Source organism: Balaenoptera ricei, chromosome 20 (genome assembly GCF_028023285.1).
Source record: "Balaenoptera ricei isolate mBalRic1 chromosome 20, mBalRic1.hap2, whole genome shotgun sequence".
Classification (NCBI taxonomy): Eukaryota; Metazoa; Chordata; class Mammalia; order Artiodactyla; family Balaenopteridae; genus Balaenoptera; species Balaenoptera ricei.
In genome coordinates this window covers 6,811,166-6,828,063 of record NC_082658.1, presented here as the reverse complement: position 1 = coordinate 6,828,063, position 16,898 = coordinate 6,811,166, and the positions used below count along the sequence as shown (strand labels likewise).

The window sequence follows — 16,898 nt, the reverse complement described above, 5'->3', positions numbered from 1 at the left end:
GTTTTACATGATTCTTTTTATCTCCTCTTTTAGCATATCAATAAAAAATTCTTCTTAAAACTTTTTAAGTGGTTGTCTTAGAGTTAACAGTACTGTGTGTGTGTGTGTATATATATATATATATATTTAAAATATATATTTATTTATTTGGCTACGCTGGGTCTTAGTTGTGGCACATGGGATCTTTGTTGCCGAGTGTGGGATCTTTAGTTGTGGCAGGCGGGATCTTTTTAGTTGCAGCATGCGGGCTCTTAGTTGCAGCATGCGAGACCTAGTTCCCTGACCAGGGATCGAACCCAGGCCCCCTGCAATGGGAGTGTGGAGTCTTAACCACTGGACTGCAAAGGAAGTCCCATCAGTACTGTATATATTTTTAACTAAACTAAATCCACCTTCAAATGATACTATTCCTGCTTCAGTTGTAGTGTAGGAACCTTAAAAACAGTGTTCCCAATTCTTCCCTCCCATCCTTTGTGACATTGCTGTCATTCATTTCACTTATCCATGTGCAATAATCATTAAATACATTGTTATTATTGTTACTTTAAATAATTATCTTTTAGATCAATTAAGAATAAGAAGAATAAGATTTTACTTTACCATCATTTATTCCTCCTCTGACACCCTCCCTTGCTTTATGTAGATGCAAGTTTCTGATGCATATCATTGTGCTTTGCCTGAAAAATATCTTTTACCATTTCTTGCAAGGAAAATCAGCTGACAATGAACTCCCTTGGTTGTCGGTCTAAGAAAGATCTTTATTTCTTCTTCATTTTTGAAAGATAATTTTGTTGAATATAGAATTCTAGGTTGGTGAGTTTTCCCCAACTAATTTAAATATTTTATGCTACATTCTTGCTTGCATACTTTTTGATGAGAAGTTTACTATAGTTTTTACTCCTGTTCCTCTATAGGAAAGCTACTTTTTCCTCCTTTGGCTTCTTTCAAGATTTTGTTTTTGGTTTTCTTCAGTTTGAATATGATATGATTAGATATAGTTTGTTTGTTTTGTCTTGTTTTTGTTTTTTGGCCTTTATTGTGCTTGGGTGTTGTTTTTTTTTTTTGCTGCACCATGCAGCTTTTGGGACCCTAGTTCCCCAACCAGGGATCGAACCCTCACCCTCAGCAGTGAAAGCGTGAAGTCCTAACCACTGGTCAGCCAGGGAATTCCCTGTACTTGGTCTTTTAGATTTGGTTTCTGTCATTCATTTTGGAAAATTCTCAGCCATTATTACTTCAACTATTATTACTTCAAATATTTCTTCTGATACTTTCTCCCTTTTTCTTCTAGCATTCAATTCACATGCATATTACATCTTTAAAGATTATTCTACAATTCTTGGATTTTCTGTTCTGTTTTTCCTTTCATTTTGTTTGGGAATTTTCTATTAACCTGTCTTCAAGCTAACTGATAATTTTCTTAGCCAGGTCTAATCTACTGATGAGCCCATTAAGGTCATTCTTCGTTTCCATTACAGTGGGTTTTTTTTTTTTTTTTTTCCTGACTTATTTCTCTTTTTTTCCATTACAGTGCTTTTGATTTCTTTCTACTTACATTACCTGTCTTGGCATGTTGCCTACTTTTCCCATGATATCCTTGAACATATTAATCACAGTTATTTCAATTCCATGTCTGATAATTCCAAGATCTATGTCATATCTGAGCCTGGTCCTGATGTTTACTTTGTCTCTTTAGACTGTGTTTCTCCTTGCCTTTTAGTGTGCCTTGTAATTTTTTGTTGAAAGCCAGACAAGTTGTATCAGGTAATAGGAATTGAGGTGAACAGGTCTTCAGTGTGTGGGTTTATGCTACTCTGACTAGGAGTTAGGACTTGTTCAATGTTTGTTGTAGCTATGGACGCCAGAGACTTTAGAATGCTCTAGGGTCCTTGTTTTTGTCTCCTCTCTTGACACTGGGCTTCCCTAAGTACTCCTACATCAGAGAGTCTGTGTCTTGCAGCTCTTTCAGCTGTAATCCTCCATTACTATATTGGAGCCCTGTTGGTGCCGGAAAGGGGGATGTTTCATCATCTTCCAGTTAAATCTCTTTTAATGGGTCTTTTAGTGGGTCTGTGTCCCTGGCTTGTGACTTCACCAATGTTCTTCTTGTGCAGATTTTTACCTGCCTTAAGTGACACAGGAAGGCTAGAGGGGGCTCAAGTGAGAGGAATGCCCTCCCCTCATGGCTTTGGGACAAGGCTCAGGTACAGTCTTCTCTCTGCAGAAGAGGCCTTTGTTACAGCGAAGGCTTTGGGCATATTTCACAAGGATTACTCTTTCCTTCCCCTTGCAAGAGCCATGAGGATATTTTTAAATCTTTCCTGTGAGAACCTGGTGGGTTTCCTGGAGGTCAAGTCCGTGAAAGTGTGGGACCCTCCTAAGACTGTGGCTCCCAGGAGTTTCACTCTCACATGCGTCCATGTTCAGCCTCCAGCAGTTCCTCAAAATTACTGTTGCAGGAAGGGGGACCCCTTCCAGGGCCCGAGAGTGGGCTCTTGTCTAACACTCGGAAATGAATTGTGCGAGGAGACACACGTGCTGATAAAGCAAGAGACTTTATTGGGAAGGGGTGCCTGGGCAGAGAGCAGGAGGGTAAGGGAACCCAGGAGAACTGCTCTGCCACGTGGCTCGCAGTCTCGGGTTTTATGGTAATGGGGTTAGTTTCCGGGTTGTCTCTGGCCAATCACTCTGACTCAGGGTCCTTCCTGGTGGTGCGCTCATCGCTCAGCTGAGATGGATTCCAGCGAGGAGGATTCTGGGAGGTTGGTAGGACTGGTATCTCCTCTCTCCTTTTGACCTTTCCCGAATTCTTCCGGTTGGTGGTGGCTTGTTAGTTCTGAGTTCCTTACCAGGACCTCCCGTTGCAAGATAACTCATGCAGATGGTTACTGTGGTGCCTGACCAGGATGGGCAATTTCAGTCAGTGGTTCCCCTAACATTACCATTTAAGAGTTCCTATCAGTTCATGGCTCCAGTGCCTTTTGCTCCAGGGAAGCTGATCTCGGCCGTGACTTTCTGGATTCATCTGTCTCTCCAGATTTCAGGGTAGCAGTTTTCCCTGCAGACTCAGGTCTCTGATGGGTCCAAGAAAAGCAGTTGATTTTTAGTTTGTCCTGCTTTTTCCTGTAAGGATGGGAGTGATGACTTCCAACTCTTACCTATCAGAGTTAAAACGAGTCCTTCATTTAGAATTAGAGTATCATCTTTCCTGGGAAAAATACCAAAAAACAAAACAAAATAAATACAAAAATCAACCAGCCAAACAAACAAACAAACAGAAGTTTGATTTCCAATCTCTTTTTCTGGGCTTCATGCCTTCTGGACCTTTTTGTAACATTTTAAATCAACATAATGATTTTCAAAGACACCTTATTCTCACAGTAATTACATTTTGGATTGGTATGTTTTTAATATTTGGAGCTGCTCAAGTGTCATTGGAAAGTACATTTGTTACTTGAAAACTGGGTTTGCCTCTTGAGCGGGTGTCTAAGAAAAGACACAACCAAGCCAAAGTGTGGGAGAAGGAAGGATTTATTACTTGCAGCAACTAAGGAGAACACTGGGGATCTTTCCCAAAGCAGTGTTTCTCCGAACAGCAAAATTGGGAAAATTTTAAGCTAAGGGTGCATGCATGTTCATGAAGCGGCTTGAGCAGAGGAGAATTCAGCATAGAATTGGGTCGACAGAGTCCAGGCTCTAGTTGATTGAGGTCATGATGGTCGGCAAATGTCAGCATCATCATTCCTTAAGTTCCTGTTAGTCTGGTGGTTGATTGCTTAAGGGGGTTTGGATCTTGCAAAACAGCTCAAGAACGTCCTTTAGGCTAATCTTTACTTTCAAAACAGAACTGGGAGTCTTTGTAACTGATATATTGCCTCCGATATGGTTAAGTTATCTCTCTGGGCTGGTAATAGCTGTTTGTTCTTACATTCTTTATTCCTCTTAAAATCATTAACTACTGAGACCTATTCTGCAAGGGTGAGCATTGTGGTCAGGCTTAGGTCACAGAATGACTTAGGCCTAAAATGCCTTTTTTATGTCAAGAAAGCTATGTCTGGTTCTCTGCCTCTGGGGACCCCCAACCCTATCTGCCTACACATTAGCAGACCTATCTCAGGATAGTGATTCATTTTATGGAGATTTTTAAAGTGACATTTTCTTACAATGCAATGAAATAAAATTCATATTTTATGGCAAGATAAGAAAAATTCAGACCTAACATATTTCTCTGCCTGTTTGGGTCTCCTCCCTCCCTTTTAGTATGTATCATGCATCTGCATTACCCAGACCTCCTTAGACAATAACATTCCTTCTTAATCTTGTAAGTGGTCACCATGACCCATTACTCGCTTTGTACGTGCAGATCTGGATTGTGTAAACTATCAATACTTCATTTGATGTATAACCCTTTGTCTCAGAAACACATATAACAGTCCTCAGAGCTTTCTGAAAGACTGTCTCCCAGGTTATAATCCTTAGATTGTCTTGAATAAAATTATCTGTTCCTTTCTTAGATCAACTAAGTCCGTGTGCAGCAACGAAGACCCAACGCAGCCAAAAACAAAATTTAAAAATAAAAAAAAAAAAATTTTTTTTTGATTCAGTTTTTTGTCGACAATTGTCTCCATGTGCTGAGGAGGTAATTTATTTGCACATGGACTCTCTGACGCCATGTTTCCTTGAAGAGGCAGAGAGGCAATTACACTGCAAATCCAGCTTTGTTGCCAACTGCTTATTCCCTGTTCTGGGGTCTGCCTCTTGGTCCAGCTCCCTCTGTTGGGAAATGGAGTTAGAATTCTACTAGGGCATGGGGTTCTCAGAGTCTCTTCTTTCGGCCCTTGATTTCAGGGTCGGTGACTATTTGAATTTTCTGTGCTCAGTTTCCCTTCCTTATCTCTGCACAACTCCAGTGATCAGTGGTGTTGGGTTATGTGGGTTCAGTTGCCTTTGCTTTTGTGGTTTGCAATCCATATTTTTATATTAATGGCAGGTTATGTCCACCCTGAGAAATTTATCTCTATCAGCATCTCCCTGTTAGATGGGATTCTTACGAGCACTCATTTACATTTTAATAGGAAGCTTTCGGTTCTTTGTCTGGGAAAGACAATCACTTTTGGTGGATTCCCTTTCCATATCTGTCATGACTGAACTAACGACATTAAAGAATTTTATCTTTTTCACTTCATTTTGAAAGTTTTAAACAAAGCAACAGGGACTTCCAGTGGTTAAGACACCGTGCTTCCAATGCAGGGAGCGCGGGTTCGAGCCCTGGTCAGGGAACTAAGATCCCACATGCCATGTGGCTTGGCCAAAAAACCCCAAAAAAAAGCAATAAATGCCTATAGCCAAAACCAGAATGGTATATTAAAGAAAAAAAAATAGAAAGGAAAATAAAATGGTGAGAAAGGGCTCTTCTCTCCACTACCAATCTCTCTTCTCCTTTAAGGCAAACCCTTTTTAGCTCTTTCTCGTTTTTAGTTCCTACGTTTTTAGTTTATCAACTACAGACACTTGCTGTTGACTTGTACCCCTATATTTCCCCTGCTCATCCTTCTTGATATAGTTATGCCACTGTCTTCCGTTCTTTCACTAGTTAACTCTGCCGTTTCGTGTAACAGACTGAAACCTCCATTTCTTGCTTCATTAATCGTAGATTGTATCTTTTTAGTCCCCAAGATGTAAGATGAATAATTAGCACCCCCGTCCTTTCTTTCACTTCTCTTCCCCTTACATTTCCCAACCTCTATCAGATATACTTTAAAAAATAGCCTTTTAGAATTATTTTATGCTTATAGAAGAGTTACACAAATAGTATAGAAAGTTCTTTTATACTCCATACCCAGTTTCCCCTACTATTAACCTTTGCACATTTGTCACAATTTTGAACCAATATTGATGTATTATCATTAACTAAAGTCCATACTTTGTTTGTATGTCCTTATTTTTTAACCTAATGTCTTCATTCTGTTCCAGGCCCCAATCCATGGTATCACATTATATTGAATTGTTATGTTTCCTTAGGCTTCCTCAGACTATGAAAATTGCTCAGACTTGCTTTATTTTTGATGACCTTGACAGTTTTGAGGAGTATTGGTCAGATATTTTGTAAAATGTTTTCAATTTGGATTTGTCTGACACTTTTCTCATGATTAGTGTGGGATTATGTCATTATCAATTTATCATATCAAGAGAATGTGGTATCAGTATGACTTATTGATGGTTTAAACCTGGATCATCTGACTGAGGTTGTGTTTTTCAGGTTTACCCACTGACATTTATCTCCTCTTTAAAATCCTTCTTTTTTTTTTGGAATACTTCATTCTTTTCTGGAACTAAGATTCCTAGGATTCCAGGGTCCTAGCTCTAGGGTTATCTTGTACATTTCTTTTTCCCTCTTTTTTTATTGAAGTATAGTTGATTTACAATGTTGTATTAGTTCCAGGTGTACAGCAAAGTGATTATATGTATAAAAGCAGATTCTTTTCCATACACGTTATCGCAAGATATTGAATATAGTCCCCTGTGCTATACAGTAGGACCTTGTTGTTTATCTATTTTATATACAGTAGTGTGTATCTGTTAATTAGGGTTATCTTATACATTTCTACCCGAGACTTAGAATCGGTCATTTCTCTAAGAACCCCTGGTTCCTTTTGTTGGAGAAAGTATTAGGAACAAGATCTGGGTGCTTGATATGTTCGTTGTTACTGAGATATTGTCAGGGGTACTTAAAAAAATAATTAATTTATGGCTGCGTTGGGTCTTCGTTGCTGCGTGCGGGCTTTCTCTTACTGTGGCGAGCAGGGACTTCTCTTTGTTGCGGTGCGTGGGCTCCTCATTGCGGTGGCTTCTCTTGTTGCGGAGCATGGGCTCTAGGCCCGTGGGCTTCCGTAGTTGTGGCACACGGGCTCAGTAGTTGTGGCTTGCGGGCTCTAGAGCTCAGGCTCAGTAGTTGTGGCGCACGGGCTTAGTTGCTCCGTGGCATGTGGGATCTTGCTGGACCAGGGCTCGAACCTGTGTCCCCTGCACTGGCAGGTGAGTTCTTAACCCCTGCGCCACCAGGGAAGTCCCTGTCAGGTGTACTTTTGCTTTTAAAGTTTCTCAACTGATAGAAAGAATGTATTTTATGTAATCATAGTAATATAATATGTAACTATACTATAATCTTTTGTGATTCTTTATAGACTTATTCTAAAATTTGAATCCTTTTCCAAACGCTGGTATTTAAACTGCTATAGGTAGGCAAATACAGTTTACTCGCAGAAGCAGATAGTACATTACGATTATGTTTTCATTTCATTTTCAAAGGCTTATATCAGCAAGCTCAAAAAAGATTATTCTTATAATACCCCCATTGCTCAAAATCATGCATTGTTTTAATATGTACGTGGGTTTTTTTTTGTATATTTGTTGTCTTTTCTCTGATGTTTATGATTGCCTTTCTTTTTGCTTGTTGGAAGAGGAGATACATTCCTTTTTTTTATTATATCTCCCAGATTTTCCATCTTTTTTGCTTTTCTTTTTCTGCGGTATTCATTCCATTCCTTTTATGAATCTCAGTGACTTCCCGGTCTGATATGGACTGGTTTCTTTGTATTTAGATAATGACTTTCTTATATTTATTTCCTTTTCCTTGAGTGTTTAATTGCTTTTAAAAATTGAATTCTGGACCTTCATCACATGCTCAAGGCTCGTTTTCCAAGTTCACTTCTATGCTCTCTCATAACCTCTCTGCTCTAGGACTTTATTTTCCTGCTGCAATCTGAGCTGGCTGCTTTCTGGGCCTGCTGCATAGCTGTCACTCGGGTGTTTTCTTTCAGTTTTATTCCCATGTGGATTCTGTATTCCCTGTGATTCATACCTTCCTCCTCTTTCTTTGTTTACCCCCTCATGAACTTGGCTTACTTTTCTTGGTTTACTTCTCATGAATAAGTATTTGAGGAAGTTACTTGAGAATGTACTCAAATAACTTCTTAAGAAAGGGGACATGGGAGGTGAACTTCCTGAGTCTTGATATATCTGAAAATATGTTTGTTTTCCTCTTACTCAATTTCAGCTGAATTTGGAATTCCAGGTTGAAGACTATTTCCCCCAAGTTTGAAGACATTACTGCAATGTCTTCAGGTACACTAACCGGAGTTAGCGTTGCTAATTGGAAGTGTTGCCAGCAGAAAGTCTGTTGCCAGACTAATTCCTCAGCTTTGGAAATGAGCTGTTTTATTATTTGTTTTTCTTTGGCAGCTTTTAAGATCTTGTCTTGATCCACGGTTTTCTGAAATTTCACATTAATTTATCTAATTGTATACCTTTTTTTTTTTTAATATTTATTTATTTGGTTACACCGGGTCTTGGTTGCGGCACGCGGGCTCCTGAGTTGCGGCAGGAGAGCTCCTTAGTTGTGACATGTGAACTCCCAGTTGCTGGATACACATGGGATCATACTCCTAGGCAAGGGATCAAACCCGGAACCCCTGCATGGGGAGCACCGAGTCTCACAAACTAGATTAGCAGGAAAGTCCATTGCTAGATCTATTTTTATCACAGAAATATCAGCCTTGTTTATTCCCACAAGGCCTCAAAAAATTGAGGCAACAGTCATGCTTTTCCCTCCCTATATGAATCTTTAGTAAAAAGCAAAAGACTCATTCGATTATGAAGAGAAGCACGAGTATAGATTGTATACCTTTTTATATCTACTGTGCTAGGTGCTCTGTAGACCCTTTCAGTTTGAAGATGTGTGTCTCCTTTTTCTTTGGGTAATTCTCTTGATTTAACCTTTTTCTCCCTTTAACTATTGATATCCAGAATCAACTCCATGATGATTTAATGCTGCAAAAAGTTGTGAAAGGAGGAGATGGGATGGCCTTTCTAGCATTAAAGATGCAGCAACATCTCTCCCCTAGTGAAGGGCCTGGCTCAGTTCCCGTGATCAAGCTCTGGGCTCTTGGCGTGAGTGAGAAATACATTATAGGAAGGAGCAGCCTGTATATGTAGCTGCCTGTCCTTTCCCCCAAATCCACCCCCTCCCCCAACAAGCTTGGATGAGGATGGAGGTTATGAATCATATTGACCTAGGAGGAACAATGGTGCCGTCTCCTTCCTTGGGGCTTTGGAGAAGATCATTCATTCATTCATTCATTCTTAGCCAGGCACTGTACTAAGTGCTGGGGATAAACAGATAAAAGAGCCTCTCGGTTTCTGCCTCTGAAGAGCTGACAGTCTACTAGGTGTGACTAACAGATACAGAAAGAGCATACCATGTGATAAGGGCCATGATGGGATGTCTGGGAGACAGTGTAGCACTGAAGTCAGCAGTCTGAATCCCAGCTCTGCCATTTGTTATCTGGACGACTCTATTATTTCACTTTGCTAATCTTCACTTTCCTCTTTCATGGGGTTGTCGTGAGGATTAAATGAAATAAGGCATGGGAAATGCTCATCTCAGTACCTGGTAAATATTGAGAATAATAATATTGAGAATAACACGTGCTGCTAGTCTGGAGAAGATGGTGATCATCTCTCTGCCTGGGGATGAGGAGGAGGGTGGGAGTCAGGGAGGGTTTCATCCAGGAAGGGATCTCCAAACACTGACACTTCCTTCCTGAGAAAGACCCCCAGGGACTTCCCTGGCAGTCTGGTGGTTAAGACTTCACCTTCCAATGCAAGGGGTGCGGGTTTGATCCCTGGTCGGGGAACTAGATCCCACATGCCTCGCGGCCAAAAAACCAAAAAACATAAATCAGAAGCAATATTGTAACAAATTCAATAAAGGCTAAAAATGGTCCATATCAAAAAAAAAAATCTTAAAAAAAAAAAAAAAGGCTCCCAGATGGTATCTTCCCTTGTCCCAGAACTCCAAGGAGTCACATTTTTGACCATTGACAAGAGCCTCCAATGAGGGAAATTCACTCTAAGGCCACTGGGGTAACTTAACCATGGTACCAGATTTCTGCTGCCTTGGCTTCTTTATTGGGTGCTTTCTGGGAGATGCAAGGATGAATAATGAATGAACCTGCATTATTATCACCATCTGCCAGACTCTTTTGCAGGTATTTTCTAATTTAATCTAACCCAATAATCCTCTGGAGGAGGCTACTCTTCTTCTGGCTTTATGGATGGTGGAAGTGAGCTCAGTTCAGGGACATTAAATCAATCACCGAGATCATGAAGATAGCAGACAGGACTGAGATTTGGTCCTTGCGGTGTGGCCGCAGGCTGATATGCATTTCACATCCTGCAACTGCCTCATTCGCATAGAATCATCAATCAAGAATTGTGAGGGGCTTCCCTGGTGGCGCAGTGGTTGAGAATCTGCCTGCCAATGCAGGGGACACGGGTTCGAGCCCTGGTCTGGGAAGATCCCACATGCCGCGGAGCAGCTGGGCCCGTGAGCCACAATTGCTGAGCCTGCGCATCTGGAGCCTGTGCTCCACAACAAGAGAGGCCGCGATAGTGAAAGGCCCGCGCACCGTGATGAGGAGTGGCCCCCACTTGCCACAACTAGAGAGAGCCCTCGCACAGAAACGAAGACCCAACATAGCCATAAATAAATAAATAAATAAATAAATAAATAAAATTAAAAAAAAAAAAAAGAATTGTGGGGACTTCCCTGGTGGCGCAGTGGTTACGAATCCACCTGCCAATGCAGGGGGCACGGGTTCGAGCCCTGGTCCGGGAAGATCCCACATGCCGCGGAGCAAATAAGCCCGTGCACCACAAGTACTGAGCCTGCACTCTAGGGCCCACGAGCCACAACTACTGAGCCCGCGAGCCATAACTACTGAAGCCCATGTGCCACAACTACTGAAGCCCGTGCACCTAGAGCCCGTGCTCCACAACAAGAGAAGCCACCGCAATGAGAAGCCTGCGCACCACAATGAAGAGTAGCCCCAGAAAAAAAAAAAAAAAAAAAGAGTAGCCCCCGTTCTCCACAACTAGAGAAACACTGCACGCAGCAACGAAGACCCAGCACAGCCAAAAATAAATAAATAAATGAAATAAACTTATAAACAGAAAAAAAAGAATTGTGGCTCAGGAAGGGACCTTAGAGATTCACTCAGTGCTTTAAGATCCGTCACTGGGAACACTCTCTGACATACACTACTTTTTCTAAGTTCCAACCTTTCCTGCCACTCAGTCAGGGTCGGGGGAGGAAAAGCTAAGGGGGTCTGCCTCTCTAGAGGCACAGAAGTGCTGGTGGTCTTGCCGCATCTGCTCCAGCACCCCCATTCCTGGCACACACAGGGGATTGCCACAAAGTTCTGAGCAATGTCCCAGTGCCTTTCTGACCTGGAATCTGGGCAAGTGTGGTAACCCCCAGGGGCTGGGACCCACAAGCCGGTGGTCCTTCTACTGGCCATCAGTCCTGGGGTGCTGTCCTGTCTCGTGCACAGGCCAGCTGCACAGCCCACTGGGCCCTGGAGCGTCCAGGCAGGCTCCCTATTGAGCCCAAAGTCCTTCGTAACTTACTGTCTCCTCCTTGTGGACATTTGTCCCCAGCGGGCTCACAGAAGCTGGCATCTGTGCTGTCGGAGGACTGTAAGGTCAGAAGCCCTGGGGGAGATCGGGGGAGATGGGCTGCGTTTGCCCAGTAGTCAGGCAAGACGATGAAGGGAGCGAAGTTTACCTGCACTTCACTCGGCTACCCTCTCTGCTCCATCTTTTCCTGCTTGTGTAACTTAGGCCCCTTTGCACATAAGAAATATACTTTTAGGAAGTGAAGGTACCTGTCATTTACATCTTAATATGCTTTTCAGTGCACATATCACCTTTTGGGAAGGGATTTGTTCTTTAGGCTTCAGCCTTGGCTGTGAGAATTAAAAGATTTTATCCATAGTTAGCAGCAGGTGTGTGTTGTACATCTCTGTGTAGGAGGCATCATATTTTTTTGAGGGTCTTTCTTTGCTGAAATCACACACCACCTGGCCATGATCCTATGCCAGCAGGCCCTCTTATGCAGCCTGCCACCTGCTTGCAGGGAGCAGCAGATTCAGTTTCAGGTATTTTTCAGAAGAGGCAGAAGGTACTCTGGGCTCCTATGTGTTCCCTCTCCTTTGTGATTTTCTCCTCAAGGCACACAACTGAACGTCAAAACTGGGAAGAGGAGAATTCAATCCCTCCTTCCAAGAGCTGATAATGCAAGGATCTTAAGCTATTTATTCATCTATTAACCTAATTTTTCTTTCAGTTGAACTTCAGGGTGCACAGAATTGGGATAATCAAAATAATTGAATTCTAGCACATTCATCATTCATCCATGAATGATTCCCTCCCTCTCTTTCTTCCTTTCTTCCTCCCTCCCTCCCTTCCTTCCTTCCTTCTTTCATTGTAATGCAATAAGAACCTGTAAACCCAAACCAAAAACTAGGACCTTGACAATGACCTATATTTAATCATATTCCCTCTACCCATCCTACCCATACTTTTGTCTCCTGCATCTGAGGTTATGATCATCCCAATCCCTGTGTCCATCACTTCCTTCTTTCCTTTTTAAATATAGTTTTGTTGCATCTATATGCATGTCTCAAAATACATTTTTTATTTTAGTTTTTTTTGATTTAAGATTATATTGCTAAGATTCTTCTATATTTTTGCTTTTTGCTGTCGTTTGTTGTTTTGACTGCTGTGTATGTTTGGTTGACTGGATAGACCACATTTTTTTTAATCTGTTCTCCTACTGAAGGACACTTGGGCTGTTCCTGGTTTTTAGCTGTTGTGTGCAACGCTGCTGTAAACTGTCTCATAAATGTCTCTTGTACATGTGCAAGCGTTTCTCTTTATTTCTCCATCTGAGAAGTATTTATTCAAACCCACCGCATGTACTGCCCTGGTCATCGTGGAGAGTGTGGCATTCCTCACCTCAAACCTTGTTGGGGGGATGGAGCTGCAGGGCGCTCTGCTGGAAAGGGCTGTGACATATTGAGACAAACCTGGGATTTTGGATCAGACAGACTTGATCCAAGGTCCACCTGGGTCACTTACTAGATATGTGACATGGAGCATTTCTTGACCTCTTTGGGTTTCAGTGTTCCCGTTTTTAAAATGAGGAGCAATAATATTGCCTCACAGGGTTGTGAGGAATAAATGGGATAAGCACTGCCTAGCACATAGTAGGTACTCTCTATATACTTATTCTTTCATTCTTCATTTATATCAACCCCCAGGTGCTATCATTATTCCTATACAATATCATATATACTGTACATCTACTATAATACTCTGTTGTTATACCTAGTATCAGAATAACAGAAATAAAGCACGCAATTCTCAATTTAGAGGAATTTATGATATATCTGAGGATTAAAAATAACATGCAAGAAACAGTGAGACATCAAAGCATAGCTGGAGATGCAGAGCTGCCTGAGAGTAAGTACGCCCCCTTGAGGCAACACGTCAGAGTTCACACTGCGCTAGCCCACTCCACTTACCTGCTTATGACCTCAGGAACCTCACTTTGCTTTTGGAGTCTCTGTTTCCCTGTGGGGCTTAGGAATTATCCTGAGCTCTGAGGCTTTTGTGTGATTAAATGAGATAATCCATAAATCCCTGTGCCAGGGTCTGGCTCACAGTAGGTGCTGCTATTAACCTGGGGTGTAGTGTGAGCTCCTTACACAGACCGAGTGTCCACTGGGCGGGGACTCTGCAGAGGAGATTCAAATCCTGGATTTGGAGGGAGGCAGTCTACTAATAGTTCTCAATACAGACTTCAGATGACTTCCCTTGGAACTGGGGGGACGGTTGGGTGCCCTTATCAAAAATACAGATTTCCCCAAACTGTCTGAATCAGGATCTCTTGGGGGGGTAAGGCTGGGGAATTTGCATTATGATAAAGTTCTATGACGACTCTAATGTGAAGACAAGTTTAGGAACTACGGGATGGGGTTGGGTGGAGAGGAATTAAAGGAGAAGAAAGGAAGAGAGGAAAGGGAAAACGAGAGTCAGGGGTAACCTTCAAGTTAATGGTTCAACGTGGAGTATTTTTGATTCAGAGAGAATATTTCTTTACACCTGATATTTTAGAAATGGGAACAGACAGGAGGTCTTATTTCATCTACCTGCTCGAAAAACCAGGCATAGACGGGGACAAAAATACTGCACTCAACAGGGAGCTTGTGACAAAGGACAGGGACTTGTGACAGTCAGGTGAGTATCAGCAACCTGACACTTCCCAGCCTTATTTGAAGTGAGGTCACCAGGCAATGGCTGTGGCTGAACTAGAGGGGGAACCTATTTCCAAGACAAGCTCTGAGGATGGGACTTTGGTCTCATGTTCTTCCCACCTCCAGGAGGCCAATGCAGGTGTCAGAGCTATTTTGTCCTGTCCTATCAGCTACGGCATCATGGTCTGCCGGGTGATCATTGGCTGTGAGACACACTAAATAAAGTCAGCCTGGAATAATCTCCCAGAGTCTGGTACTGTCTATGTCTGTTATATATCAAGTCATTACATGACCTCATTGGCAGCCCTGCAGTTTTCCCATAGCACAGGCATGGAAAAGGGGGGATCCAGACTCCAGGGACGGGTCATGGGGACAAGGGGCAGCCAAATGGATGTTGCAGTTGTCTGGAATTGCTGCTTGATCCAAGCAATGATTGTGCCTAAAAACGATTCAAATAGAGCTTTGTTTCCTTCGGTGAGCTGGGAGAGAGTCTTGGTGGGAATGGAGGTAGATGGTGGTAGACATAGAAGCAGAGAGCTTTTCTTTGTGGAAGGCCCTAAGAAAGGGGCTGGCTGAGGGGGGCAGGCTTCTGTGACTCTGTCATCTCCTTCTGGATAATTTACATCTTTATATTGCATCCACCAGTGGGGAGGTAGTAGAAAGAATGGGTGAGAATATGAGTTTTGGGTCAGATCTGTGCAATTTATGATAATAAGTATTAGCTATTATTATTAGAAATAGTTTATTATATTGCACAGCATAAGCATTTAATGTGGTGGCTGATTTCATAATGGGAAGTTGCCTGCAAAGGGTTTAGTGTCAAGGGGTATCGATTCCATAAGCCCACGTGGTTCAGGTGGAGGGGACTGTCCCCTCACCTCTGCCACTTCATCTCCCACTGCTTTTCCACCCTTCCTTTCTAAGTTCCTCAAGAACTACACTCATGGTCTGCATTGCCTCATCGACAACTGGCTTCCACTCCTACACCTCCACTCACTGGCATTTGGATAAATCACAAATGACCCATATGCTGCTAGATCCCAAGGCCATTCTTTGCATATTTTATTGGACTCCAAGCTGTTGGTTTCTCTGCCCTCCTTCAAACCCTAGTCTGCATGGCTCCTGTGACCCTGGGCTGTCCTGGTCCCCCACCTACCTGCTTTGTCACTCGCTTCCTTCCCTTCCTTTTGTCACTCATTCCCTCTTTCCCTCTTCCTTTCCTTCCTCTTTCCCTTCCTTCTTTCCACTCTTTACATTTCATTTTCCTGCTGGGTTCTGTCCTCCCTTTCTTCTTTTCTTTCTGTACACTCACTGGGTGATCTCAGCCACTGTCGTGATTCAAGTCTCACTGCTCTTGGCCCCAGATATCCCCCATGGCTATAATGGAGGAAGCATGGCATCACTTATTTATTTATTTATTTGTGGCATCACTTTTTTTTTTTAACATCTTTATTGGAGTATAGTTGCTTTACAATGGTGTGTTAGTTTCTGCTTTATAACAAAGTGAATCAGTTATACATATGTTCCCATATCTCTTCCCTCTTGCATCTCCTTCCCTCCCACCCTCCCTATCCCCCTCCCAGGTGGTCACAAAGCACCGAGCTGATCTCCCTGTGCTATGCGGCTGCTTCCCACTAGCTAGCTATTTTACGTTTGGTAGTGTATATATGTCCATGTGTGGCATCACTTTTAAAGGACCCTGCCCACCTGGCCACAGTGGAACAGTCCAGGATGTGCACCTGATGAAAGCCAGGCCAATCTCAGTTCTTCCCAGGATTTCTTATTTTCTTTTAACTGAGACTCAGTAAGGGAGTAAGACTGTCTCTGGGAGTAAAGCCCATAAGATGGTAAACTTGGGAGAGGTCAGTGGCTGTATTTTCCTTCTCTTGGAGGAAGCCAGCTGTGCGCAGGGAGCTGGGCTACAAAGGGTATAGAGCCTTTTGTCTGCGTGTCCTACTTTCCCCATTAAAATGTTAACTCCTTCAAAGCAATGCCCATGCCAGCTTCTTCATTGCCTACCTCAAAGCCCCCAACACTGTGCCTTATTCTCTGGACAAATTATGATTCAACAAAGATGCAGTGACAAGGCACAGGCAATGAGCACTCTTGGTCTGTGCTGAGAATCCACCCTGGACCCAGGACTTGGCTTGGGCTGAAGAGAAAGCTTCTCAGGCACTTTTGCTTATCATGAAAGCACTGGCTTTTGTTTTCCCTCTTATCTCCAGAGATGCTTTCAGCCTCGTGAGAGGCAATCATCAATCAACATTTACTCACCAGATACTGCCCTGTGCCAGACATGACAGGATGCACTTTATCAACCTCTTAATTTAGTTTATGTTTCAGGTGGAAGCCAGACAAGAAAGATTTCCCCCATCCACCAATTCCCGCTTCTGCTTCTTTCTGGAAAAACAACTCTCAGTTCAAAAGTAAGAGTATTTGGGGATAATTTTCTTGGCATCTCAAAGGTGGAAGGATGCTAAGAGATTAGCTGGTCCAAGGAAAGTGGTCATGATGACAAAAGGGGACAATTTGTACAATAGGATTTCAGTTTCAGAAAAATAGTATATCCAGGATAAATGGGGAAGTATTATTACCAGAGCATTAGCAGTAAGGTAATGGGATTGTGGTGATTTTTATTTTCTCAGTATTCTGGATCTTGTGAAATTTCTATAGTGAACATATATTACATTTAAAGGAGGAAACAAAAATTAAAAATTTTAAAAATTAAAAAAAACTAAA

General features: G+C 42.4%; 1 non-coding gene across 1 annotated transcript; it reads right to left on the bottom strand.

Moving 5' to 3' along the window:
- Positions 1 to 8,551: 8,551 nt before the first annotated feature.
- On the bottom strand, positions 8,552 to 8,670 carry LOC132356300 (U5 spliceosomal RNA). The gene has a single exon (XR_009499818.1). It is a non-coding gene; the product is annotated as a U5 spliceosomal RNA (small nuclear RNA).
- Between the last annotated feature and the right edge of the window lie 8,228 nt (positions 8,671 to 16,898).